Raw genomic sequence first — 26,971 nt, 5'->3', positions numbered from 1 at the left:
TCCCATTACAAAATTGGTGTTACTGGAGCTCATTTTCGAGGTATTAACACTGGAAGCTAAAATTAAGGGTGTTTTAACAGGTTATACTGTTGCTATGGTTACCTTTTACAGTGTTCTCCTTATCAGGCGGTAACCGGTAAAATTTACCGCTTGTAACACGACTCTTTACCGCCTAGAATCGCTAAGATATCTTGTAAATTCAACAGGTAAATAACAAAGTAACACCACTCATTTCACCTTCGTAGTCATGATTGAAAATATAAAATAACAGATTGAAAATAAACAGCGACAAATGCAATACTTATTTACGAATTTGTGCTAGTATTCAATATTCTTTATTTCCCTTCGCTTTCCGAATCTCTGAGGGCTGGTATCGAGGAAAGAGCAAGCTTTGCAGGTGTTTCTCACTTCGCGGCAAGTGCACATCTGCCGTTGCGAGTTTGATCGTAGCACGAGTCAAGTTCGAGCCCGAGTCAACTTCGAGTCACGAGTCAACTTCGAGTCAAGTTAAATTTCTTTTTGTTTTTTGCAGTTTTATTTTTAATTGCTGTGTGAAAATTATATACGTACCGGAGGTATAAGAACAGCAAGATTTGAATCATTTGACCTCTTCTTTCAGTTTCACTGTCGATTGCGACAGTTTAGTCCTGCATTTGTTGCAACTGCTTTTCAAACGTTCCTCGGCATTCATAATAGATTTTCCTCACAGATTCCTACCTGTATTAATTACACACAGCTGAGGCGGAGGTTCCATTTCAACAAGAAAGCGTGAAAATTGACGTGAAGTTTAAAAATATTAGCCCTTCTTGACTCGAGCGCCATCTTGTTTTATCCACAGGGTTCCCATACAAGAAATGAAAGGGTGACCCTATTCGGAGGAATGGTGGAATGACGGAACGGCACGGCGGAATGGCGGAATATCCTAAAACGCGGAATGACGGAATATCCTAAAACGCGGAACTGTGAAACATTAAAAAAAGAAGCAACAACAGCAACAAAAACAAACAAACAAAAGGAAAATTATAACTGCTTATTTTCTCAGACGGCAATATAAATAAGGCTAAGAATGTCGCTAAGAATGATTCAGGTACTCTACTTGTGGATATTCGTTGCCGTGACAGAAAAGCCAACTTGTTTACAGCGGCTGCTAGCAGTAGAAAACCAGTAAACAGTAAATATACCCCTCGGCTGGGATTTACCGGAATTTCTTTACCGGTTTAAAACGTTTTCTTACCTGCTGTGCTGAAAACTAGGGAGAACACTGCTTTTATGACAAGAAAATAATCACGTGTCAACTAATGATAGGACATTTTTTCATACCATTTCTTATAACAAATTTTAATAAATAATTTTTAAAGAGGAAGCTCTTGTCACATGGAGTGGTTACGAGGTTAAAAATGAAGTTAAAAAGGTAAAAATATAAAAATAACAGTTGATAAAGTGTTGTACCTGTATAACCCGTATATGGGAGTAGCTTCCCCTGGCTTATGTAATACAACGCCTCCTCATAAAAACCTCAAAGCCCCGGTGTGTGTTTGGAGGATGGGCGATAATTTTCATCTTGCCTTGTGCTTCACACATGTTCTTGCAGATAATTATGACAGTAGAATATGTGGCTCCAGACAAAATCCACACCCACCCCACAGTGGGTAGCTGAGAATTTTGAGGGGTGGAAGGGGATCTCAATAGCCATTGAAAATGTTTACACAAGAGTTTGAGGCTCAATTGGAATTTACAGGGGGTAGGGAGTTCAAATCAAAACTCCTGTGGGGAGGGAGAAGCATGGATATTTTCAGGAACAACACACTGATGTTACTTTTTTATGCGTTTTAAGGTCTGATCTGACATATGACACATTACCAGGGTTAAAGTACATATACCTTGATGGCTAAAGATTTCATAAAGTGCAGCAATAGTTTCACTCAAACTGGCAATCAGGAAGAACATGCATCAAACAAACGACCCCACAGAGGAGAGAAGCCTTTTGAATGTAACCAGTGTGGCAAGTGTTTTAAACATACAGGACATTTAAATCAACATAAAAGAATTCACACAGGAGAGAGGCCTTTTGAATGTAACCAGTGTGGCAAGTGTTTTAATCAGGCAGGAGATTTAACAAGACATAAAATAACTCACACAGGAGAGAAGCCTTTTAAATGTAATCAGTGTGACAAGTGTTTCAATCGTGCAGGAGATTTAAAGCAACATAAAAGGGCACACTCAGGAGAGAAGCCTTTTAAATGTAATCAGTGTGACAGGTGTTTCAATCGTGCAGAAGATTTAAAGCAACATAAAAGGACACACTCAGGAGAGAAGCCTTTTGAATGCAAGCAGTGTGGCAAGTGTTTTAACCGTGCAGGACATTTAAAGCTACATAATAGAACACACACAGGAGAGAAGCCTTTTGAATGTAACCAGTGTGGTAAGTGTTTTAGTCAGCCAGGAAACTTTAAGCAACATAAAAGAACTCACACAGGAGAGAAGCCTTTTGAATGTAACCAGTGTGGCAAATGTTTTAATCAGGCAGGACATTTAAATCAACATAAAAGAATTCACACAGGAGAGAGGCCTTTTGAATGTAACCAGTGTGGCAAGTGTTTTAATCAGGCAGGAGATTTAACAAGACATAAAATAACTCACACAGGAGAGAAGCCTTTTTAATGTAATCAGTGTGACAAGTGTTTCAATCGTGCAGGAGATTTAAAGCAACATAAAAGGACACACTCAGGAGAGAAGCCTTTTAAATGTAATCAGTGTGACAGGTGTTTCAATCGTGCAGGAGATTTAAAGCAACATAAAAGGACACACTCAGGAGAGAAGCCTTTTGAATGCAAGCAGTGTGGCAAGTGTTTTAACCGTGCAGGACATTTAAAGCTACATAATAGAACACACACAGGAGAGAAGCCTTTTGAATGTAACCAGTGTGGTAAGTGTTTTAGTCAGCCAGGAAACTTTAAGCAACATAAAAGAACTCACACAGGAGAGAAGCCTTTTGAATGTAACCAGTGTGGCAAATGTTTTAATCAGGCAGAAACCTTAAAGAAGCATAAACGAATACACACAGGAGAAAAGCCTTTCCAATGTAACCAGTGTGACAAGTGTTTTATATCAGGCAGGACATTTAAAGCAGCATAAAAAAAAAGAAGGTAATAACAGGAAATTTAATCAAGAAAGAACTCATACAAGAGTAAAGCCTTTTACTTTAGCAGAAAACAAAATGAAGCGTAAACGAATACAGAAAGGTGACAAACCTTTTGAAGTTAATCAGCATGGCCAGTTTCACAATGGAAAAGAGGTTCTTAAGCAAAATAAAGCAACATGCAGCACAGGAGCAACTTGTAGGATTGAGCAGCATGGCAATGTTTTCAGCATCGCTGAACTTTTAAGTGGCCTGAAAGAAATCAAACAGGAAAAACCATAATATTACTGTGTGTCATCTGACCAGTATTTTCACAAAGTGACCACTGTTATTATTCTGTTAAAAATAATTTTTCAGTAGTAGTAGTAGTAAAAAAATGTTTTTCTCTCTGCTACTACTGATGAAGGCAGCACTGCCGAAACGTTTAGTTTTTTACAATGAACTTTCCAGCGTTAAACGTTACATAATTCAATGTGGTCATTTAAATTAACGCTGCGCAGGACATTTTCGTTTTTTCTTACAATTGTGCGAGGTAAGGCAGTGAGGCATGCGAGGCAGAAATCCCTACTCCAAATACAAAGGCTACCTGAAGGCTAGCCGGAGTGCTATTTAGGCTAACAGAAGTGCTATTTAATCTAACCGGAGTGCCATTTAGGCTAACAGAAGTGCTATTTAGGCTAACCGAAATGGAACACACACCTCGCTGCCTAGTACTTTGTGACAATCCACTCAACAACACATACCGTATTTATTCGAAAAAAAGGCCTCCCTTGAAATAACGCCGCACATTAGAGCAGAAATAATAATAAAGGCCGCCCTCGAATAAACACCACATCATGATGCGGTGTTTATTCCAGCAATAGAGTCAAAAAGCAAATGCAGTAATAATCAAGTTTGGGCAAGCCTCAAAATACATATTTTCCTTTATTATAACAATGTTTTTAGATATTAAAAATGACTTTTCGGACAAGCATTAAAACATTTTTCTCTTTTTAAAATTCAAATGTTTAGACACCACACTATTGTTAGCAAGAAACACATTGAATTTTAAATATACGCCGCCCTCGTATTCACACCGTCCTCGAATAAACGCTGTACTCGAATCACGAAACATTTAATGAAAGCCGCGGCGTTTAATCGAATAAATACGGTACACGAGAAATTTCCAAACAGCATAAGTCGGGGGTGTGTAGAATTTTGCTGGTATAAGTGTTTTGTTGTAAAGATCAGATCTTTACAAGTGTATTGAAACCTTAATTTTGGGAATTGTTAAAGTGCTACTATGACCAAAATTTTTGTTTTTCTTTTCGTCTTTTTCTAAAGTCAATTTGTTCAATAAGTCTATATTTAACTAGCGCGCTAAAATTTAGAACGTTGCGAGCAATATAAGCCTTGAAATAGCTTGCCGAAAATCGTGGAAAACCCGTCCGCCATTACTCGGACGTCTAAAGTGAGCCAGCGACTGTACTGAAAAGCGGATTTACGCATGAGTTGGTCCGTGACGTCATATGCGCATCGTCGCTTCGAGCTTCGGTGTTCCAAGAGAGAATATACTGAGAATTAACAGGGTTATAAAAGATATTTCTTCGACAAATTTTCTCTAGTTTGCCCGGTGGCGAAACCCAAGAGAGCCGCAACGAAGAGACATTGCAATTTAGCGGTATCGTTTCTTATAATGAGAATTTAAAGCCGTTTGACGTCGGTCTAAAGGGCAATGTTTGTATGCAAATACTTCATTCGATCGTGGGTTTTGGCGCTGTAGCCTACAACGAAGCTGCCGTCTTCTTGTCCAATCGAAGAAGCCTCGAAGAACGAAGAGGAACGGCGATTCATGGACTACGTCGTTTGAATACATGGTATGATGAGAACGACATTGAATAGTTAGGATAAAATGTCTGCAATGTTTGAATTAATAGAGAGTTCTGCATATATATACATGTAGGTTGCCATTGCCGTTTGCGAAGGATTGAAATGATCTTTACTGTTGTTTTCATTCTTGTAATCTATCATACACGCCATGGGCTAAAATCTATCTCAGCTGTTTATTCCGAAAAAGCTTTATAAATGAAATAATGTAAATTTATAAAAAAAATAGGTGCGGGATCATGAGACTATCATGTTTGCCCCAGGATGGGGGGGCGGGAACCACGGGAATTTGACATCGAGAAGCTCTCCCAGGGAAGGGATGGCATGAAAATGGTCTGCTGGGTTAGAAATTTAAGAGGAAATATGGTGAATTTGCTAGGTGCCCAGGGGTGGGGAATTCATCTGGATTCTCCCTGCCCCCCCCCCTGGGGCAAACTTGATAGGGCATTCTACTAAAACTTTAATAATGGAAATTCCTTTTCAAATGCTGAGTCTTTTTACTATTATTAACTCATAGAGAATGGGTAGGAGTAGTTCTTATTCCCTCTCTTCCCTGTTTTTATGTAAGAGGGCTAAACTACTGTTCCGCCATGTTTGCTCTAGTTACTTTCAGCGCCCCGTTATCGGCGCGCACTGACTTTCCGGCGACGCGAAGGCGGGACTTCTCGCCCTCTCGGGGCTACTCTCTCTCTTCTTCTCTTGGGGCACCTGGTCCCAAGTCCACACCTCCCTCTTAATTTTTATATGCAATTAGCTGTTCTTTTGCATCAAGCTGGATCCCCGATAAGAAACTGAGTCGATGCTGTGGTCCTGGCTTTCTCCTGATGATATCTGGTTAGTTTGCTGGTGAGTTATAAGTGAAAAGATACATGAATCATTGTTCTTTTCTATTAAAGGAAAAAGCGGCAAATGATAAAAAATTAAAAGATACTAGGGCGAGCAAAGGAAAGCCTCAATTCTCGGGAACAGTAACTCCTGTCGCGTACTACCCCGGAAGTAATCACTGTTGAGGAGATATCTATAAACATCGTATCCTCAATGTCTTCCGTTCGGCGGGCTTCCTTGCGTGCAGTGACCTGTAGTGCCTGAAGTATGTTAAAAAATTTGCGGAGATTTTCTAATACTAAATAAAAAGAAAAAATTTTTCGTCACTCACCTCAAGAGCCATTGTTGATGCGCTTGGTAGCTGCTCTCGCCCCAACTACATCTCTATTGGTCCTCGACATTTTACTAGTAATGGCGGCAAGCCAAAGCCGAAGTTTACGCGTGAAATAAGTGGTCTTCCAATTCGAATTTGAATTAAAATTTGGCAAGGTTACTATTTAATGTAAGTACTTTGAAAAACCGAAGAGAAAAGGGAAGGTAAAATTTTGATCATAGTACCACTTTAAAAGTGTCGGAGTAATAGTTCTGTAATATTTTGTGAAACCCAAATATTGGTTAAAAATGGACACTCGCGTTTTTTTAGCCTCGATAATTCTCTCATTTCGAGATAAAACGGTGAAGCCATAGATGTTTGTATTTTACCTCGGAGCAATTCTTGGTGCTTCTTCTTCGCCAATTTATCGTTAACAATGTTCTTGAATGGACCATAACAGTGTTTTTTTTTCGTTGACGCAAGCGCTTTCGCCGAGTTATGTTCTTTTAATTGTTGTTGTTGTTTTTTAGTAAAGATTACATCTTTACTAGTGTATTGAAAGGGGTAATATATTCATATAGTTAAATGATTTTTGTTGTATTAGCAGGAGTACAGGAGTACAATCTTCGGTTGTCTTCGGGAATCTTCGGTAGTCTTCAGAAATCTTCCGAAATGATCGGGAATTGTCGGAAAATGAAGGAAAACTTCTTCATATACTAAACAAAATACTATTGGCCCTTTTGGAGCCGTTTTTGTTTCTTTCTGGATAAAATTTACTTCTACAGTGAATTTTTTACCGTTAGTGTTAAAATGCCAAAAATTTTATTGTTTCGTGTTACAGAGCCAAAAAAATAAGTGTTTAGTGTTATCGAGGTACCCCCATTTACACCCTCTAAAAAGTGACAACAATAGTGTTTCTTTCTGTTATAATATAATTCTGTTATCTTCATTCTTGAGATTAATATGCCGATTACTAAATAGGAATGCTAGGAGAAGCAAGCGATCACTGAAACAGCGCAGTACACCGTACTTCCAGACAGTGATGGAAATATTTATGAAATGAAACGGTTTTTTAAACCGATCTGTTTTCTACAACCTAAAGTTTAGGTGACTTTACTGTTCACCTTCATTAGAGTTCAGCAAAAGTTCGTTAGCACGTTAATCATTTAAAAAACGGCTCTTGTATTGTTCATGGCATATTCGAAATTACAAAAAGGCGTAAGTTAAAATAATAGATTGTTCCTTTTAACCTCCGGCGTTTTCAGTTGTGTTAAAAAGTTTTAGTAATAATAGTTGTTTTGGTTAATTACCGTAGCTTAATTACTTAAGAGTTCCGCGCTTGTCGCATTTCTAAAAAAGTGTTACATTTTTTCAGTATTTAATTTAGTTTTTGGATTACTTTGCTTAATAAATCTCGTGCCGATCTCGCCTTTGCTGTTCACTTGAATAGCATTAATTAATAACCTGTTGGTTGCTGACTCATCGTGTTTTAACTGTGAATACATTTACTGACACATCCAGTTCCTTTAATTAAGGTTTGGTTACTTAATTTATTAGAGGTGTGATCGGTCGGCAAGAATCCGCTCGTTAACACTTCAATATTTTTTTTTCTATTCACTAGTTCTAATCTCGTTCGGTAGCTTTAATTTAGTGTTATTTTAGTTGCTACTTTCTCCGCCAAGCAACGAACACTTTTAACAATAAACTCGGAAAGTTAAGTTGAATTTTTATTAGGTTGCGCTATCCTCAAAGGACTTTATATTCTCTTGTAATTACTTATCACATCCTAGTGTTAGCGCACTTATTATACTCCGTTAACTCATAAACTATGGTTAACTCCGTGTCCCGTTTTTTATTGCAACATTTTTTCCGCTTGGCCCAGCCACTTAGCTCGATTAGCCTAAACTATTTCTGAGTGACTGTGCTCTGTTTTACATTGTTTTGTTTTTTCACATTGCTTGTATTTATCTTTATTGTAAATTTTTTCTGGACACGAAATAAAGATTGTTGTTGTTGTTTAACAATGGACGCATGTACAAATCGTATATAAACTACCGCACTTGTGATGCTTTTCGATTACGAAGTTAGTAAGAATAATTAAACAGCTGTTGGACCCAAGCTGAGTTGTTGCTGTTGGTGTCCGTCCAGTTCGTGGTTAGATCCCGGTACCCAAGAGTGTAACGGCTCTTTCTTGCAAGCGAGTGCCCCATTTGAGTCTAATTTACCCCGCAAGTGTCGTCACAGTCGTCTCGTTATCTCATGTTCAAAGGTCGCCCGTTTTCCCGTCGCTCAGAAAAACCTACCGTTACAATTCCAGCTATTCGGTTAGCCGCTGGTCGATCCTTAGGCCTTCTGAACACATGGCCCAGTGTTCTAACAGGCTTGAATGCCGTCCGAGTGTGGAATTTCTGGAGGAAACGACCCACTCGATCCAATGCGCCTCTTACGTACGGAATGACTGCGAGCCCCAATGGTCTTTCTTGCTTGCGCCTTTCTCTGGTTCTGCCCCTGACGCATTTCTTAAACAGGACGTCATGATACCCGTTTGCTCTAAGATCCTCCATGACTCGAAAGCGGTGAACAAGATCAAAACATGGAGGATGTTAGAGCAAACGGGTATCCTAACGTCAGGGACAGAACAAGAGGTTATCATTTGATTGAAAGGCCACATTAACAACTAACTTCATAGTACATGTCTAGGTTCTTGTAAAAAAATAAAAAAACTGAAACCTCTCTCACAACATGGAATAATTACAGTAGAGAACCTGCACGAGGAAGTGAAGTCAAGTCTTCATTCAAACGTGGACCATAAGTCAGGTGCTTATCCACGTGAGGGCCACAGGGTCACCAGTCTACGCCTGTAAAGTGTTCCTTCGTTAAGGTGGCCCGAACCTATTTATTTACGTGATAGTTGCATTTTTGAATCACGCTTTTTATCAGGAAAGATTTCACCGATTTCTTCGGATTTTTGTGTCCCGAATGAGAAATGGTTGAATTTACGGAAAATGGCATTCGATTTTCAGTCGGAATAAAAACATTTGAGATTTCAACATATTTTCAAACTCTAGTTTTTACCAAAAATGTCCATAAATTTAAAACCCGACGACAGATTTCTTCTAAACTTTAGCAAATAAGCCTCAGAGCTCTCAAGTTTTGTATCAGGAAGTTACATGACTATCCTGACCATGCAATTCGCTGCACAAAATACTGGTAAAATTTTATCTTAAAATGCTACGCTAATGCATTCATTTCTGCTGCTGCTGCTGCTGCTGCTGCTCACAACTCGCAAAATATCTGCGAGTATTATATGTTAATTAACTACTGACAGGGTCAAAACAGGACTGAGAAGTTAAATTTGGTTCAGTTTTTTATGTAAATTTTTAATTTAAAAGTTGGCCGAGGAGAGGTTTCTATTTCTCCGATGAAGAATAAAGATCATTTTTTCAATTTCATAACTTTTGTTCATGAGATGCAAGAAGTGCGAAAGATTGGGAATTTCGTTTTTTAATTTACAGACCCAGATACAATATCTGCTCATCAGACAAGAGAAATTAATTTGCAACTTTGCATTTGAGGTGTCTGGCTTTAGGCCGAGAGCAATAGTCATATCCAATTTGTTCCCTTCCTTAATAGGGATGTCTGAAGCCATTTAAAAACGCTTTCCCAAAAAAGAGTGGTCAGATTGCAGTTCCAAACGAGGTGGAGCAAAGTTGCTGTTTCTTTTCCGCAAAAGGAACAGCGGTCACTGTCTTTGACTGTCATTTTAAATAAAAAGGAATTTGTAGGTAGCACGTCGCTGAAGAAATTTAAATTGGAATATTATAAGTTTGGTACTTTTTGTGCACTTTTTGTAGATTGAAAAGCACTTTTCCAGTCAATTTCCCATTTTTCCAAGCCGCAATCTTCGTGCCATTTCGCCTGAGAAGTTTCCGGTGTTTGGCTTTTAGTTGCAACTAGAATTTTGTACGTTAAGTTGCTGGTTTTTTTTGCCTTTAGAAAAGCTTTAATGAATGGTTCGATCTCTTCTTTTTCGGGGCTATCTATGTTTTCCTTGAAACGTTTTCTTAAATTCTTCAGCGTGGCATTAATCCCCCCGAATGCTAGAGGGCAGGCTTTGAGTCTGTATTTATTCTGAAATTCTTCATAGGGGAGGAACATGTTTGGGTCTTTCATGAGAGACCCAATGGTCGATATTCCATTTGCAAGCCATTCTAGAAAATAGATGGGTTTGCGATCTATTCTGATCAGAGAATTATTCCAGAGAGGCTGTGATTTGTAATGTTGTAAGGAGGAGATATTGTCAGTGTAACTTACCTGCCCCGGTCATGGGATTTATTTAAGAAAATATAGGTAGAAAGAAAAGATTTTTTATATTTTTTTTTTTTAAATTTTTTTAATTTTTTTAATTTTTTTTCCACCATATTTTTTAAGTTTTCTTTTAAAAAAAGGTTTCCATTTTTCTAAATTTTTTTTTTTAAAAAATTTTTTAATCCAAATAGTTTTCAAAGATTTATTAAATGAGAAAAGGTCAATCATTTTAAGCCCACCATTACTGTAATCATTAATCATATGTTTCTTTTAATTTTATTGGGTTTCCCGTCCCAGAGGAAATGATAGAAAGCTCCATTCAGTTCTTTGATAGCCTGGTGGTTTGTTGGGGGAGGGAAAAAAACATGAACAAGCTTTCCAAACTCATTAATATCTCTTCACATCACGTGACGGTGGTTTGGACCCGATCTTGCTGTTCGATCTCCTCTCCTGTTTTGTTTCGGGTTTCCCGGTCCCACCTCTCCTCTTCGCTCCGTCGTTTTCCTCTCCTCGGGCTCCCTTCTCCTTACGTGAAGCAATAAGGCTCTTTAATATAGCGATTTTTCCAAGTAGGCTTAGCCTTCGATACTGCCAGTTTCTAAGTAAATTTCGAACTTTCTCTTTTTTTTTTCGTTAAAATTCAGCTTTACCATAAATTCGGGTTCTATTGAGAGCCACACGCCTAATGTCTTTATTTTTAACTGCTGCCACCTGAAACCTTTCTCTGAAAACATAACGTCTTGGCTTCTCGCTTTTGAACCTATCCACAGGGCTTCGGTTTTTTATTATTGAGTCTGAGACCAGATATCCTGCTGAATTTTTCGATAACGTCGACCGAGGTTTCAAGCGCGTATTTTGAGCCGTCAAGAATAAATGTCGTGTTGTCAGCATATTGACCTTATTTGATTTATTTTTGGTTAACTGTAATTCCTACAATATGTTGGTCACTTCGGATTGCGCTAGCTAAAACTTCGACGGAAAGGACAAACAAATATGGAGAAAGAGGGCAGCCTTGCCGCACGCCTCTCTCAATTTTAAAACATTCACTCATCCATCCGTTGTTCATTATGCAACTTTCGATATCGCAGTAAAGAGTTTGTATCCATTTTTGAATGGAAGGGCCAAAGCCATAGTGTTGCAATGTTTTTTTAACGAAAGACCATTCGAGTGTGTCAAAGGCTTTTTCAATACAGTGATAAATTGCGTGTGCTGCTACATTGTGTTTACTATACCCTTGTGTTAAACAACTAAATTTAACCAACCAGAGTGCATTTCATAGTCATTTTTAAGTTTTTAAATAATATATTTGATTCTGTTTTATACATTTTGTTTGTTTGTTTGTTGTTTGTTTAAATAGGTAATGCCATGTATTCTTATGGAAATGCCGCAATAAATTGTTGTTGTTGTTTTTGATATGGAAATGGTTCTTTGTCTGTTACTGGGTATTTTGCTATATTTGAGCTTATTTATTTATCTATTTATTTGTTTATTTTCCTGTGTTTGTTTCTCGTGGTTTCTGAATTGTTCAGCTTTCGATCGATTCATTCCGATGTTTCATTAGTCCAGTCCTCGGTTTGGTGTTGATTCCGTTTAAAGTTGTGGTGAGTAGACTGGGCTCTAGTACTTCAATGGCCGCTTCTATACGGATCGCATCGAAGGCTTTCGCAGTTTACTTATTATTACAGACTGTTTTGCTTCAGTGGAGGTAAGAAAAAGTGGAAATATCGTGTTTAAGGGACAGTAGAGTAACAATTACTTAGTCTGCTATGAGTCCTCTTTGTATCATGCTGAAATAAGGAGTAGAAAAACAAAACAGACTCTATTTTGAACGGCTTTAAAAATAGAATATAAATACTGCAGAGTGACTGTTTGCTACACAGGTTCTCTCGCTAGATTGAACGAGCTGAAATATTCGATAAAATAAAGTGCACTACACTATTAATAATCTTAGGCAAAAGGAAAAGGATCAAACTCATGTCAAATAGCCCAACCATTTGTGCCACTTTGGGTCTCTGATCGGGGGAGGGGGAAATGGGGCACTCCTTATAGTGGACCTCACTGATCATTTTAAGAACTCGTGTCCAGGATTGTGCTTCATCAGCACCACTTCCCCTTGAGACGTTTTTGCTTTATAGAGGCAGATATGGGTTTGCAGTGTTCGGTGTTACTCATTTTTTTATGCAGTGTGAGGGGGTGAATAAAATCCCATCTTGCGGTGTTGCAGTTATCTCAACCCTACGGTGTGCGATGTTTGTGTTTTTAAAACCTACGGTGTTCGGTGAAAAAAAAATAATTAGCGGTACGTGGTGTAACGGAACTAAATTTAGCTCTAATATCTTCGTTAATGCATCATTATTTGTCAAAAGCATGTACCATGTGTTTAATGTATAACAAAATATAGTAAATATTGTCTAGTTAAACATTAACACGCTTTAGCTGCTAATCCCAAGCTGTTTTCATTGATAAGTAACTTGACTATATTGCGGTGATGGTGTTTCGTCAAATTTTCTTGCGGTAATGGGGTGTTTGTGTATTTTTTGTGGTGTTGCGGTGTTCAGGGTCCCCCCATGTCCCCCTCTTTTTAAGTACAATTTGAACACATTTATCGAGATGCACCTTTTTATACATGATCAAAATTTTATTGATGTATTACATGCTGTCACAAGGAAACAGTTTCTCTTTACATAACATAATGGTAACAGCACTAGAGTAGATAGTTTTTATGATGAAATAAATACAGTGCAACCATCAAAAAACATGCAGATGGCTATATCACTTTATGATTCAAAACTTTGACAACTCCTCCAAACTAATACTTTAAAAAGCGAATTTTTTGTTCTCCCCCCCCCCCCCATGATTTATGGAGAGGCCTGGTGCCCACATAGACTTTCGATCGAGCGGTCCAGGTTCAAGCCCTTGCCAGGGTCATTGCATCCTCAGGGAGCCAGGGGCATTTAGTGGGGGTGAGGAAAAGGCAAAAGTGCGGGGAAAAAATTGGCAAAGAGAAGTTGGAGCAAAAGCGAGAAGCCCATTTGGAAAGAATCTTACCACGCCAGTTCCAAACAACTCTCTGAATGCTGCCTTCTGATTAGGCAGAAAAAGTCGTTTCGTAGTACCATTGTATTATTCTGCCCAATTGGCAAACATTACTTAAGAGTAACTTCTGTGTGTTCTTACACAGCGGTTGTTGTATCGGCTATACTTTCATTTTAACTTACATCAGAGAGCCAAAAGAAAAAAGTCAGAAAAATCATTTCGGATGACAGAAAAAAATAAAATTTCAGGATCCACCATTAAGGGGGCATTATACCTGAATTTGAATGAAATTTAAGGAGGGTTAAAGAGAAATTTTCAGGGGGACTGTCTGGTCTCCGTCTGCCAATTTTTAACTAAAAAATTCTAATTTTTAAAACAATAAATTTCCAATATTTCTTATTTCTCTAAATTTTACTAATTCTTTGCGAAAAAACTATCTTCTCCCAACATCTCCAAAAATAGCATTCATTTGTCATTGATGCACATGAGGGACAAGTATGCCGAACGGCCGCCCAAATGCAACGCACAAGTAAACAACCACTATTTACAAATCCTCTGATCGGTCTAAACGAAAATTTTCCAGTGGTTCTTAACATTTCTTTCTTTCAGACATCTGAAATGATTTTCCGGCTTTTTCGGCTCTCTGATGTAAATTAAAAGGAGAGTATAGCGAATACAATAACCGCTGTGTTAGAACACACGACAATGACTCTAACACTACTGTTCCCTGACTGGGCAGAAAATTGCAATGGTAATACAAAGGACTTTTTCTACCCAATCAGGAGGCAGCAATCAGAACTGGCGTGGCAAGACTCTTTTCCCATGGGCTCCTCGCTTTGGCTGCAACTTTTCTTCGCCAATATTTTTTTCTCGCAGTTTTGACTTTTCATTGCCACCACTAACTGCCAACAACAACAACACATTCTTTATTGCCAAAAAGAAATTAGAATTAAATTACAAACGTAGCATTTTGAAACAATAAGAGGATTTTGTGACACACCCGGATGCAACGCAAGCTAGCTCTCATTTGTGTCCGTTTATTAAAGAATGATACATTTTAGCCGTGGGCCACGCCCAGATTGGTCTCTTTAGGAATTTCATTTAACTTCTCCTGCAAGCATCCCTGCCCCTTGAGTGCACAGTTCTCCAGTCCTGTATTAGGAATATTGTTCCATAAAGAACTTAAACAGCCTTTTTTTATATTTTTGAAGGTTAAAGCCAAGCAATATGGATGGTAATCACAAGACACTGAAAACGTCACTGAGTGCAACTGACAGTCTGGAAGATAAGGCAGTTTCAATCTCAGGGGCTAAACCTCTCAAATGCAAACATTGTTACAAAGTGTTTGGCAGAATAGAACAGCTACAAAACCATACGAAAAAACACACAGAAAAAAAACGTTATGAGTGCAACCAGTGTGGTAAGTGCTTCAAAGCGGCAAGATGTCTAAAGCGACATGAACGAACTCACACAGGAGAGAAGCCCTTTGAATGCAACCAGTGTGGCAAGTGTTTTAGTCAGGCAGGAGATTTAAAGCGGCATAAAAGAACACACACAGGAGAAAAGCCTTATGAGTGCAGCCATTGTGAGAAACGTTTTAAATGTAAACGATCTTTAAAGGAACATACGAACGTTCACACAGGAGATAAGCCTTTTGGATGCAACGAGTGTGGCGAACGTTTTATGCGTACATGGGAACTAAGGCAACATAAACGAACACACACAGGGGAAAACCCTTATGTGTGCAGCCAGTGTGGCAAGTGTTTCAATGGGGCAGGAAATCTAAAGCAACATATAAGAACACACACAGGGGAGAAGCCATTTGAATGCAACCAGTGTGGCAAGTGTTTTAATCAGGCAGGAAATCTAAAGCAACATAAAAAGACTCACACAGGAGAGAAGCCCTTGACGTGGCCCTATGAATGCAACCAGTGTGAGAAACGTTTTAATCAAGCAGGAAAGCTAAGGGAACATAAAAGAACACACTCGGGAGAGAAACCTTATGAGTGCAACCAGTGTGGCAAACGTTTCAGCTTCGGAGGAAATCTTACGAAGCATAAAAGAACACACACAGAAAACAAGCCTTTTGAGTGCAATCACTGTCAGAAACGTTTTTATCAGGCAGGGAATCTAACGGAACATAAAAGAACACACACAGGAAAAAAGCCTTTTGAATGCAACCAGTGTGGCAAACGTTTTATTCGTTCATGGGAACTAACGCAGCATAAAAGAACACACACAGGAGAAAAGCCTTATGAATGCAACCAGTGTGGCAAGTGTTTTGGGCACTTACTTAGTCTAAAGCGACATAGGACACTACACAGTAGGGAGAAGATTTGTAACAACGAAGAGGATAATGATACTTTCAGTATCGCTGAACTTTTAGGAAACCTTAAAGAGATCAAACAAGAACATTGCTGATATCTGTAAGTGTGCGTTCAGCAATGAAATATCCTGAAAGTAGTACAGAGGCATTTTGAGACAGGTCGTAAAGGCTGCCTCCATTGAGAACCAGGAGGGGGTAGGACAGGTTTTAATTGCATAAACAGTACAGCATTTGTACGTCCCTCCCCATGAAGATACCAGGAAATTGTGCAATCCTCCTTATCTTTTTATCTTCTCCCCCACCCTAGCAGTTGTACATTTGCAAGTGTTGCCGGCCGAGGGAGGAAGAACACAATTTTGCACGCTCCTGCTGAGAAAAAAACTACATGTCCAATATGGCGGACAAAACGAACCTCGTGCTTTTTATTTTACCAAGATACTTAGCGCGACTTTTACAACTTGTAGGGGGGAGGGGTGGTGTAAATATATCCTAGTCTTCTTTATCCTCAACAAAAGTTGCAAATAATGAATTGGTCAGCAGACAACAAAATGATACTTAACGAATCCAAAACAAAATATATGCTTGTTACTGGTAAACGTTTAGCCAAGAAAATGGAACAGTCCGCACTCTGCAGTTACACGTAAATTCTACTGAACTTGAACAAGTGAGCTTGCATAAACTATTACGGGTCACGATTGACAGCCAGCTTACCTTTGACCAATATGTCGAAGATCTATGCACAAAGGTATCGGCAGAGAACCACCGTTTTGCGAAAAATAAGACGTTCCCTGCCTCTTGATCAAAGGAAACTCTATTATAATGCTGTGATCAAGCAGACATTGCTGAATGCATCAACCGTATGGACATCTTGCTCGCTGAGAATATACAGAAAGTCTTTAAACTTCAGAAACGCGCAGCACGTGTAATTCTTGGTGCCGATACTAAAGCGAATAGCGTACAACTGTTTAGAAAATTGGATTGGGTTCCATTTTATGCTTCAGAAAGTTCTTTCGTCGAAGCGATAAAAGAATTAGATAAACTTCGGTAATTTCTTGACATTCTCTGTCTTTGCTATTCTTTGAACGCACGATTTTGGAGTTAAAATATTTAAAATATCTTTGTTTACTGCTATAAATTTCGCTAAAATCTCAGCCTCGTCAGGCATGTTCCGCCATCTTGGATTCTGATGGCGGAACATGCCTGACGAGGCTGAGATTTCGGCGAAATTTATAGCAGTAAACAAAGATATTTTAAATATTTTAACTCCAAAATCGTGCGTTCAAAGAATAGCAAAGACAGAGAATATCAAGAAATTACCGAAGGTTCCATTTTATCATGAGGCAAATGTAAATAGGTCAGCAATGGTATACAAACGACTGTCTGGGGACTGTCCATCTTGTATGTCTCAGTTGCTGATAGGAAATGCTAATATCATTGAAAGACCAAGCAGACATGGGCTATTAAACCTTGTCTGCCCCCGATTCAAACAGGAGTCAAAAGGAGGAAGGTCTTTCACAGTATCGACTACACGCCTCTGGAATATGATACCAAGTAACATTAGAAGCAAACCAAGTTTAGCAAGTTTAAAAAGGCCATCTTTGATAATTTTAAGGACAGCTACAAACATTTAGATCGTTTTATCTTCTAGTTTAATTCTGTTTATATTAATTTCGTTATTTGTAGAGTATTTTATACTTAGTTTTTTTATATTATAGCGTATTTTAACGAATTCTTGTAATGTTAGATTCTTGGATTTTAATCATTATTTTTAGTTCTTAATTGTATTACATATTAGAGGGCCACTGGTTTTTCATTTTTTTTTACTGCCACGTGTCTACCTTCGTTAAATAAAGTTGGTTGATTATTATTATAACATGTTAATACTAGTGTGCTTTGCTAAAACCCTGCAGAGAGGTCTTAATCGTTGTTTTTTCTTAACATTGGCTGTAAGTAATTTTTCAACAAGTGGGTAATATTTCAAAGTTAGGTTTGACACTTTCATTACTGAATCTAGGCTTCTCCATAAGTTTTAGGTTTCCTTTAGTATATTTTATCATATTCAGATGTAAATTTGCGCCTAATAAGTAATAGATTATTCTTTATATTTATTATTGAGAACTGGCGAAGGAGAATTTGCTTCAAGGATAAGGCATTGTAGGTAGACCGCAACGTGGAAAGAGTTGGCCGGCATGTGGATAAAACAATTGGACGAAGCCCAATGTTTCCATCGTTTGAAACCGGCCAAGTAACTGCGGATAGTACCATCTGCTTTGGACGCCAGCACAGTTTCCTGGACGCGGCTAGCCAACGGCTGCAGGTAAACAGGAATTGAGGAAAAGAATTCACGCCACATCTCCGACTGGAACACATCTAAAATTAAAAAAGAACTAACAACCAACCAAAAAGTGAAACTATTTAAAGATCAAACACTGCGCAAAAAGTATTCAGAATAACAACAAACTAGGTTACAAAAGAACAAAAAACATAAACAGGCACAAAAAACGTCCCTTATTCTTAATGAAAAATAGCCCAAATTTCTGGGCGCAAAAAATAGCCACAAAATAGCAGGCACAGGTGGTCCAATACTCATCGGACGCAAATATAATTAACTTCCCGGACACAGATGGTCCTATTCCTCTTGGGCGCTAGAGGCCTCTTACCTTTTGAGAACAGGAAGTCCCATTCTTCTGGAGCGTAAATAAGCCTCTGACATTTTGGGCACAGATGGTCTTGTACTTCTTAGGCGCAAAAAAAAACCCTACTTGTCGGGCAGAGAAGGCCCCATTCTCCTCGGTGCAGAAAAAAGACCCCTTTTTTTTCCTTTAAATGTTTGGACACAGATAGTCCCAAAATCCTCGGGCGCACAAAAAAGGCCCCTAAAATATATGGGCACAGATCGTCCCATTCTTTACGGGCGCAAAAAAGGCTCTTGAAACATTTGGGCACAGATAGTCCCATAATCCTCGGGCGCACAAAAATCCCCTAAAATTTTTGGGCACAGATGGTCCCATTCTTCTCGAGCGCAAAAAAGGCTCCTAAAATATTTGGGCACAGATGGTCCCATAATCCTTGGGCGCACAAAAAAGCCCCCTAAAATATTTGGGCACAGATGGTCCCATTCCTCTCGGGCGCAAAAAGGCCCGAAAAAAAAAATTGGTCACAGACGATCATAACCTCCTAAAAACCAAAAAAAAAAAACAAGATAAATCGTCCTAATATCATAAATAATCGCATCTGAAAAGGAAAGAAAACAATTTTAATCATAAGAAGATAAAAATAAAATTCAGTCGCCTTCAGAGAAGACACTAAGATAAAAAATTAGCATACAACCACCCCTAAAATACTCTTACCAAGTCCCTAGGTAGTTCATACCGACGAGAGAATATTTTTCCGCTAATGTTTCAAAACGTGGAAAAATTCAAGAGGTGTAGTGGGGAACGCTCTGGGACACTCTGAATTACGGGGAAAATAAGCCCTTTATGCCATTCGCTTGGCTTGCAGGGGCGGAAACTCGTCTCGATTCCTTGGTACACGGGAATCTACTTAAATGTTCTTCGTCCAACAGTATTCTGTTGCCTCAAGGTTGTAATCACAACCGTCGATGTAATCAAAGAACTTTACAATCTCCTGATATTGCTTGCTTATATGTGATTTTCTAGGTACAAAGTACAAGTTAATGAAGTAAATTCGGTCCACGCGTGGAACAAAAGAACTTAAGGTCATTCCCCAGTATTGCATTGGGCATTCTGTACTATACCTTAAGGTTACTATTTTTAGCGGCTACTTATTTTAGCGATTTTTTCAGAGCAAGATAAAGCGACTATTTTATTTAGCGATCTTCCGAAAAAAATTAAAAAGTTAGTGATATCGTGTAAAACAGTTTTTAATGAACATTTAATTAAGATGGAAATAAATGTTCAGTAAAAGAACAAACTCACTTGAAATTGAACGAACATTTGCATTGCCAGAATGAACAAAGTTACCGGCATCTATGTTTAAAAATTTTTTTCAAGTCGACTATGCTTAATTTAATTTTGTTTCCCTCTGGGGTGGGAGGAGTACTTAAATTTAACGAGTATTATTTGACCGAGACAAATTTTAGCGAGCACTAAATTGAGCGATTTTTGCCCAACTCACCAAAATCGCTAAAATTTACCTACGAATCGACCAGAGGGTGGATACGAACTGGGCACGTCTAAATTTGGTTACGAAACGTCTGAGTACGAAACGTCCGGGGTACGAAACGACTGGGTTCGGATACGACTTTCGTTAAAAAGAAACTTTCTTTTATGAAGCTTTTGTTGACAAAGTTCCATTGGACCAGCTCCATTGGACCATGTCCAGTCCAATATATTCAAATTAACTTGGGGGAATAGACTGGGCACTAGTGTTTTTCAATGGCGGCTTCGATCGAATTTGTCCGATCGAGGTTTGAAGTCTTTGCTGCTCGTTTTATTGACAGCTGAGGTAAGTAAAACATAGCAAGGTTTAAACTTAAGCGATAGCTTGGTCTTATGAAACATATGAAACATTCTGTTAATGATATGAATCAATGACAGGCAATGCTTACGTAGTGTAGTTAATCGATGGCATTTCAATCACCAGCCCAAGCTCCTAAGGAGCCGTCAAAGATCTATTAAAATCGACTTGCCTGCCCTCTTCTGCGTATAACTTGTGTTTCTATGCCATGTGAAGGCGTTTCAAAGCGATTCCAGTGGGTTTTAGGTTTTCTGTTTTCCTTTCCATATATAATTCCTGGAGCCAAAAATGCCAAAGTTGTTTTGTAATATAATATAAATATAATAAGCAATAATATTAGATGAGGCTAAGGCCCGGGTCGCACTTGAGACAAACATTTGAAATGTTGCAAGATGTTGAGGACAATGTTTGTCTCGGAACTTGTCCGAGACAATTTGAATTGTTGTATTTAGGGTCGCACTTGGACACACGTACACAAAACTACCCGTCACTTGATACTGTGTTAATTTCGCAGCAAAAATAATATTCAAAAGGGAGAGACAAACCGGTCGCATTGAATCAAATCAACGCAAATTTTTGTTTCTACCTTCTTAATGCGAGCGTTCATAACGATGTCGAAGCTCATATAAAAGAAAGCGTGCCGCCGTATAAAGCGGAAATTGCTGTGCATCATAATTCGGAATACGGCAACAGAACACTTGCTCTGGCCTATACCGATCTTTCGTTTCATTTTGATTATCTTACGTGGGCTCTTTACCAAAACAACGGAAATATTCGGTCAAAGACCGCTTGAATTCGTATTCATGACTAGACAGTAAAATGTGAAGCGAACAATTTTTTTAAGGATCACTGAACTGATTGACACTTTTGTCACAAGAAAAACAATTTTTGTTTGTTGTTCGCAAAAAGTCCTGCGTTGAGGCAGGACGACGGCTTCTTTGAAGATTTGTCTCCGTGGACAAGTTTTTGTCCGCGTAGGGACAAGTAGGTCGCACTTGGCGTGGTCAACTGATGACAGGAATCTGACAATTTTTTTGGTTATCAAAATAAACTTGTCCCGATTTTGTCCCAAGTGCGACCCGGGCCTAAGTATGATATGAAGAATTATGCAGATCGAGGAGGGTGTCATCCGCCTCAGCCTTCGGCTTTGGCGGATAACACCCTCCTCGCTCTGCATAATTCTTCATATCATACGAAAGCCGAATTCAATAATTGTTTTATTATTCATTCAAAATATTTCTAAGAGCAAATGAATTAAAATGGCTACTAACTTTGTTGTAGAATTTTCGCTAACAGTGGCCAATTTCCCCGGTGTCGCTGGTTTTTTGATGTTTCTCTCCTGAAGATAAGCTTTAAAAATCAAGTGACTTCCCTTCGAAGCTTTTTTGATGTTTTTTGCTATCTTTATCATCTAATATTTTGGCCATTTTTTCGTCGCAATGTTGAAATTTAGTGACCATTTTCGCCTTCGGCTGAGCTCTGTACAAAGCCATTGTTGCTTGACGTCAATCGTCCAATAATTATTACGTCATGCGTCCAATAATATAAGCATCTTCGAAATTTGTTCGGTGCTAGCCGGTTAGTTGGAATTAGCTGGGGATTGAAAGCCAATCAGAAAGGAAGAAATATTTTGAATGAATAATAATCCTTGTTATCGGTAAATACTGTTTGTTTGTTGTGCAAAATATTTGGTTGTTTGTTTGTAGATACTGTTTGTTTGTTTGTTGTGCAAAATGTAGCTATGCAAAATGTTCCTTTTTAAGAGTCCGCAAGTTCAGTTCTGCTTCTTTATGTTGTATCGTGCAATTTGGTCTCTGAATGAAATGACCTGAACTGCATTGAATCTTGACCTTTCAGGTTTCCACTATTGTGCTCAGGAGATAATTATTTTCTCAGAAATGGGTTAATTAACAATTATTATTTGCCAGAGGTGAAGTGAACATTGGTGAATGTTTACCAATATAAAATCGAGGAAAATATTCACCATTATTATTCCACTATTCCTCCATTTTACCATATTAGGGCAAAAGAACGCGCAAAATATGCCATGTCAGAACATGGCAAAAATACGGACGAACAAACTTACGGAATATGGACCCAAACTTAGTGGAAAAAATAGTGGACTAAAAAATCCCTTATTCAATGGTTTCACATATAATATGAGCAGACATTTTGCAAGTAGACATTTTGCTACACAACTCCCGGGGGGGGGGGGTACTCCCTATAATGGCCTATACGGGGAGGCTTCGCCAGAAAGGGGTACCTTTTTCAGGCTTCAGGTATAAAAAAGGGTAAGGATTTCACAAGTTTAGGTATACAAAAGGGTATGGAAATTTGTCATTTAGGTTTTTTCAAAGGGCCTTTAATTAAAATATTTCGAACAGATGCAATTTATGGCTGTATTATTTCAATTTATTAAGCGCTACATGAAAATGACAAGAAAACGTCATTTTCTAAGTCTATACCATGTCTTTCAGGTGTATGAACGGGGTACCTTTTTTTCTTTATAAGGTATACGAAAGGGGTACAATTTCTGTGTCAATATGGTATATAAAAGGGTAAGGGGTAAGAGCTCGGGCGGAGCCTTCCCGTACAAAACTTTTTTGGGTCTTTTCCTTCCTATATATAATAGTTAACCCCCCCGGGCCTCGTTGGCTATCTACCATCTCATATCAAACGCATGCGCATAGAATAATTGTTAAATGCTCACTGATCCTGATCTAGGTGAATTTTGCGTCATAAACTGAGCATCGCAACCAATCAGAATTCTTACATTCACCTCTGGAAAGTATGTTAAATATATACAGCTATTTCAACTAATGCTGTCAGATCAAAGCTGAAAGACATTGGCCTAGAGGAAATGCACAAGGTTGTATTTTTGCACATGAAGAATTTGTTTTTCCTCTCAGGAGGCCTTTTTCTGTAACTGTTCTTTCACTGTCATATGGCTTTTTGGTGTAAAAACTCTTTCAAAATTTAGTGTGGCTAAAAGTACCTTGTTTCCACATGTATGAAAAAAAAGAAAAACATGCAAAAAATTATATCTGTCATGTCATTACATCATTAGTATTCAGCATGTGCAGCAGCTCTCGTTTACCTGTATTACCTTTCGGTCTTGCCTTTGAGCTTTGATCAGACAACATGAATTTAAATAGCTGTATACTAGTCCCAGTGAAATTCCAGCTTTTCCATAAAAGGTTACACCCTCATTACTTCAACCTGTTAAAAATCAGCAGCGACAGGCGTCTTCGCAGACAATAGACCAGAAAGCCAGACCCGGGGCAATGTCGAATTCATCATCGAATACTTCATCTTCATTATTTATTACCGAGCTTAAAATTTACCACCTTTATTATTTACTACAAACTTGATGAATTCGACATTCCTGATCCTAGCAGTATGCAGGACGCGTGTCACTTATCAACCTAGTAAAATGGCCCAGCTCACAACGAGTCTCTCGTAGCTCAGTTGGTTAGAGCGCCCAACCGGTATCTGGGAGGCCATGGGTTCGATTCCTGTCGGGGACTCAGGATTTTTCTTTGTCCCATGGTCGTGTCATGTTGAATACTTCATCTTCATTATTTATTACTGAGCTTAAAATTTACCACCTTTATTATTTACTACAAACTTGATGAATTCGACATTGCTGATCCTAGCAGTATGCAGGACGCGTTTCACTTATCAACCTAGTAAAATGGCCTAGCTCACAACGAGTCTCTCGTAGGTCAGTTGGTTAGAGCGCCCAACCGGTATCTGGGAGGCCATGGGTTCGATTCCTGTCGGGGACTCAGAATTTTTCTTTGTCCCATGCTCGTGTCATGTTGAATACTTCATCTTCATTATTTATTACCGAGCTTAAAATTTACCATCTTTATTATTTACAAGATATAACTAGTGTACATATTTTACATTTTACATTTTATTCAACTTCATGTATTGTATTGTTCACTGAAAAACCTTTTTAGGGGTGTTCAATAAAATTTTATCTTATCTTATCTTATCTTATCTAAATACACCGATTCTTGTTGGTATCTTGTTGGTGTCGGTTAAAAGAGAGTTGACTGTAATGTATTTAAATGCCAAATTTCAACCTGTAAGTTCTTAAATCACTAAGTTCTTATATGCGGGTTTTTACTATAACTCTTTTCCCAGATTGGAGGGCGAGCACCTAGTACTCGAGAAAATCGCTTGCGCATCGCGTCTCTTCATGAAAAGTAATTTTCTTGTCAGCTTACACTCTCTTCTGGCCCTGAGAAAATGAGTGTCACGCTTGGATTCTGGGACTGACATCTTAAAGAGTTTTATTAAAATTTTCAAAGAATATCCGAGCATATGAATGTAGAAGAACCTTCCCCCACCCCTGGATAACTTATTACTTTTCTTTCAGCTTTCCTTTCAGTGCACCATTTTCCTGTATTAGGAATAATGCCTCATAAAGAACATAACTCAGGTTTTTTTTCATATTTTTAAAGGTTAAGCCATACCACGCCTGACTGTGTGCGAAAAAGCAATATGGAAGTTAATCACAAAGGCCGCCAAACGTACTCATTCAGTGAAAATGACAGTGTGACAGAAGAGAAAAGTTCAGATCCTGAGAGAAAGTCATTTGGCAGAAATGAACAGCTTGAAGAACACACGAAAGCACTAAAAGGAGAGAAACCTTTTAAATGCAACCAGTGTGACAAAGGTTTCACTCATGCAGGAGTTCTAACCCGACATAAGAGAACACACACAGGAAAGAAGCCTTTTAAATGCAACCAGTGTGGCAAAAGTTTTACTCGTTCAGACAATCTAACCAAACATAAAAGAATACACACAGGAGAGAAACCTTTTGAGTGCAACCAGTGTGGTAAGTGTTTCAGAACGCGACAACTACTAAAGGTTCATGTAACAACGCACACAGGAAAGAAGCCTTTTGAGTGCAACCAGTGTAATAAGTGTTTTGGAACGCGACAACAACTTAACGATCATATAACAACGCACACAGGAAAGAGGCCTTTCAAATGCAACCAGTGCGACAAAAGTTTTACTCGTGCAGGACATCTAACGCAACATAAAAGATCACACACAGGAGAGAAGCCTTTTAAATGCAACCAGTGTGACAAACGTTTTACTTACGTAGGAGATCTAACCCGACATAAAAGAACACACACAGGAAAGAAGCCTTTTAAATGCAACCAGTGTGACAAAAGTTTTGTTCGTGCAGAACATCTAACGGAACATAAAAGAACACACACAGGAGAGAAGCCTTTTGAGTGCAACCAGTGTCAGAAATGTTTTTCGAATGCAGGGAACCTAACAGTCCATAAAAGAACACACACAGGAGAGATGCCATTTGAGTGCAACCATTGTCAGAAACGTTTTAAATATGCTGGGAATCTGACGGTCCATAAAAGGACACACACAGGAGAGAAGCCTTTTGAGTGCAACCAGTGTGACAAAAGTTTTACTCGTGCAGAAAACCTGACGCAACATAAAAGAACACACACAGGAGAAAAGCCTTTTGAGTGCAACCACTGTCAAAAACGTTTTACTAATGCATGGATTCTAACAGTCCATATTAGGACACACACAGGAGAGAAGCCTTATGAGTGTAACCAGTGTCAGAAACGTTTTAATAATACAGGGAGTCTGACAATCCATAAAAGGACACATACAGGAGAAAAACCTTTTGAGTGCAACCATTGTCAGAAACGTTTCAGTAATGCAACAAATCTAAGAGCCCATAAAAGAACACACACAGGAGAAAAGCCTTTTGAGTGCAACCAGTGTCGGAAATGTTTTAATACTGCAGGGAGTCTGAAAATCCATAAAAGGACCCACACAGGAGAGAAGCCTTTTGAGTGCAACAAGTGTCGGAAACGTTTTAATAATGCAGGGAGTCTGATAATCCATAAAAGGACACACACAGGAGAGACGCCTTTTGAGTGCAACAAGTGTGGCAAGTGTTATACTACGTCGTCTAGTCTAAGGCGACATAGAACATTACACAGGAGGGAGAAGATTTGTAAGAACGAAGAGAATAATGATACTTTCAGTATCGCTGAACTTTTAGGAAACCTTAAAGAGATCAAACAAGAAAAGTGCTGAAATCTATAAGAGTGCATTCAGGGATGAAATATTCTGAAAGGAGTGCAGTAGCGTATATAGCAAGGTACGCTGCACCAGGGATGTAGCTAAATTTTTTCACAGACGGAAATCTCCAGTGAATAGGCGGGTCCTATGGGCGAAGGTCCATTTAAACGCGCATCTGGCGCGTCCTTGCTACGGGGTTCGGAAAATTGTGAATATTAGACTCTCGGAAATGCGTTCTCCTCGATTTGGGGGGGTAAATAGAAGGTTATTCTTGATGTTCTTAATACGCAAAATCCATGGTTTTTATTTTGATATTTAGATGTGAAAACAAAGTCTTGTTGCCTTTTACGTTCATCACATACTGGAATATAAGTGTCACGTCGATTAGTTACTTGTAGAACTTGCACAGTTTTCACTGTAATTATCAGAGGTTAATGACATTTTTAAGGCAATAGTTATACATTAAACTAAATCAAGAGAGTACCTAATAAAAACATGTTATCTATCTGGAATTCTCTGCCATATTTACAAAGAATATGCCAACAAAAGATGAATTATGACAAAATTGTGTCTCATCTTTGAACTTCAAATGTCGTTTTATGCA

The 26,971-nt window shown here is 38.6% G+C and overlaps 1 pseudogene across 1 annotated transcript; it reads left to right on the top strand.

Moving 5' to 3' along the window:
- The first annotated feature begins 295 nt into the window (after positions 1 to 295).
- Positions 296 to 26,971, top strand: LOC144658004 (uncharacterized; annotated as a pseudogene). The gene is made up of 7 exons (XR_013571635.1): positions 296 to 1,411; positions 1,835 to 3,123; positions 11,981 to 12,156; positions 14,699 to 15,903; positions 20,276 to 20,280; positions 24,445 to 24,506; positions 24,765 to 26,971. The product of XR_013571635.1 is annotated as an uncharacterized LOC144658004 (transcript).

The sequence above is a fragment of the Oculina patagonica genome, chromosome 6, assembly GCF_052425735.1.
Source record: "Oculina patagonica isolate OP01 chromosome 6, crgOcupat, whole genome shotgun sequence".
In the NCBI taxonomy this organism is placed as follows: Eukaryota; Metazoa; Cnidaria; class Anthozoa; order Scleractinia; family Oculinidae; genus Oculina; species Oculina patagonica.
Note: the sequence above shows the minus strand (reverse complement) of the source record. Positions and strands in the feature narration are given on the sequence as shown.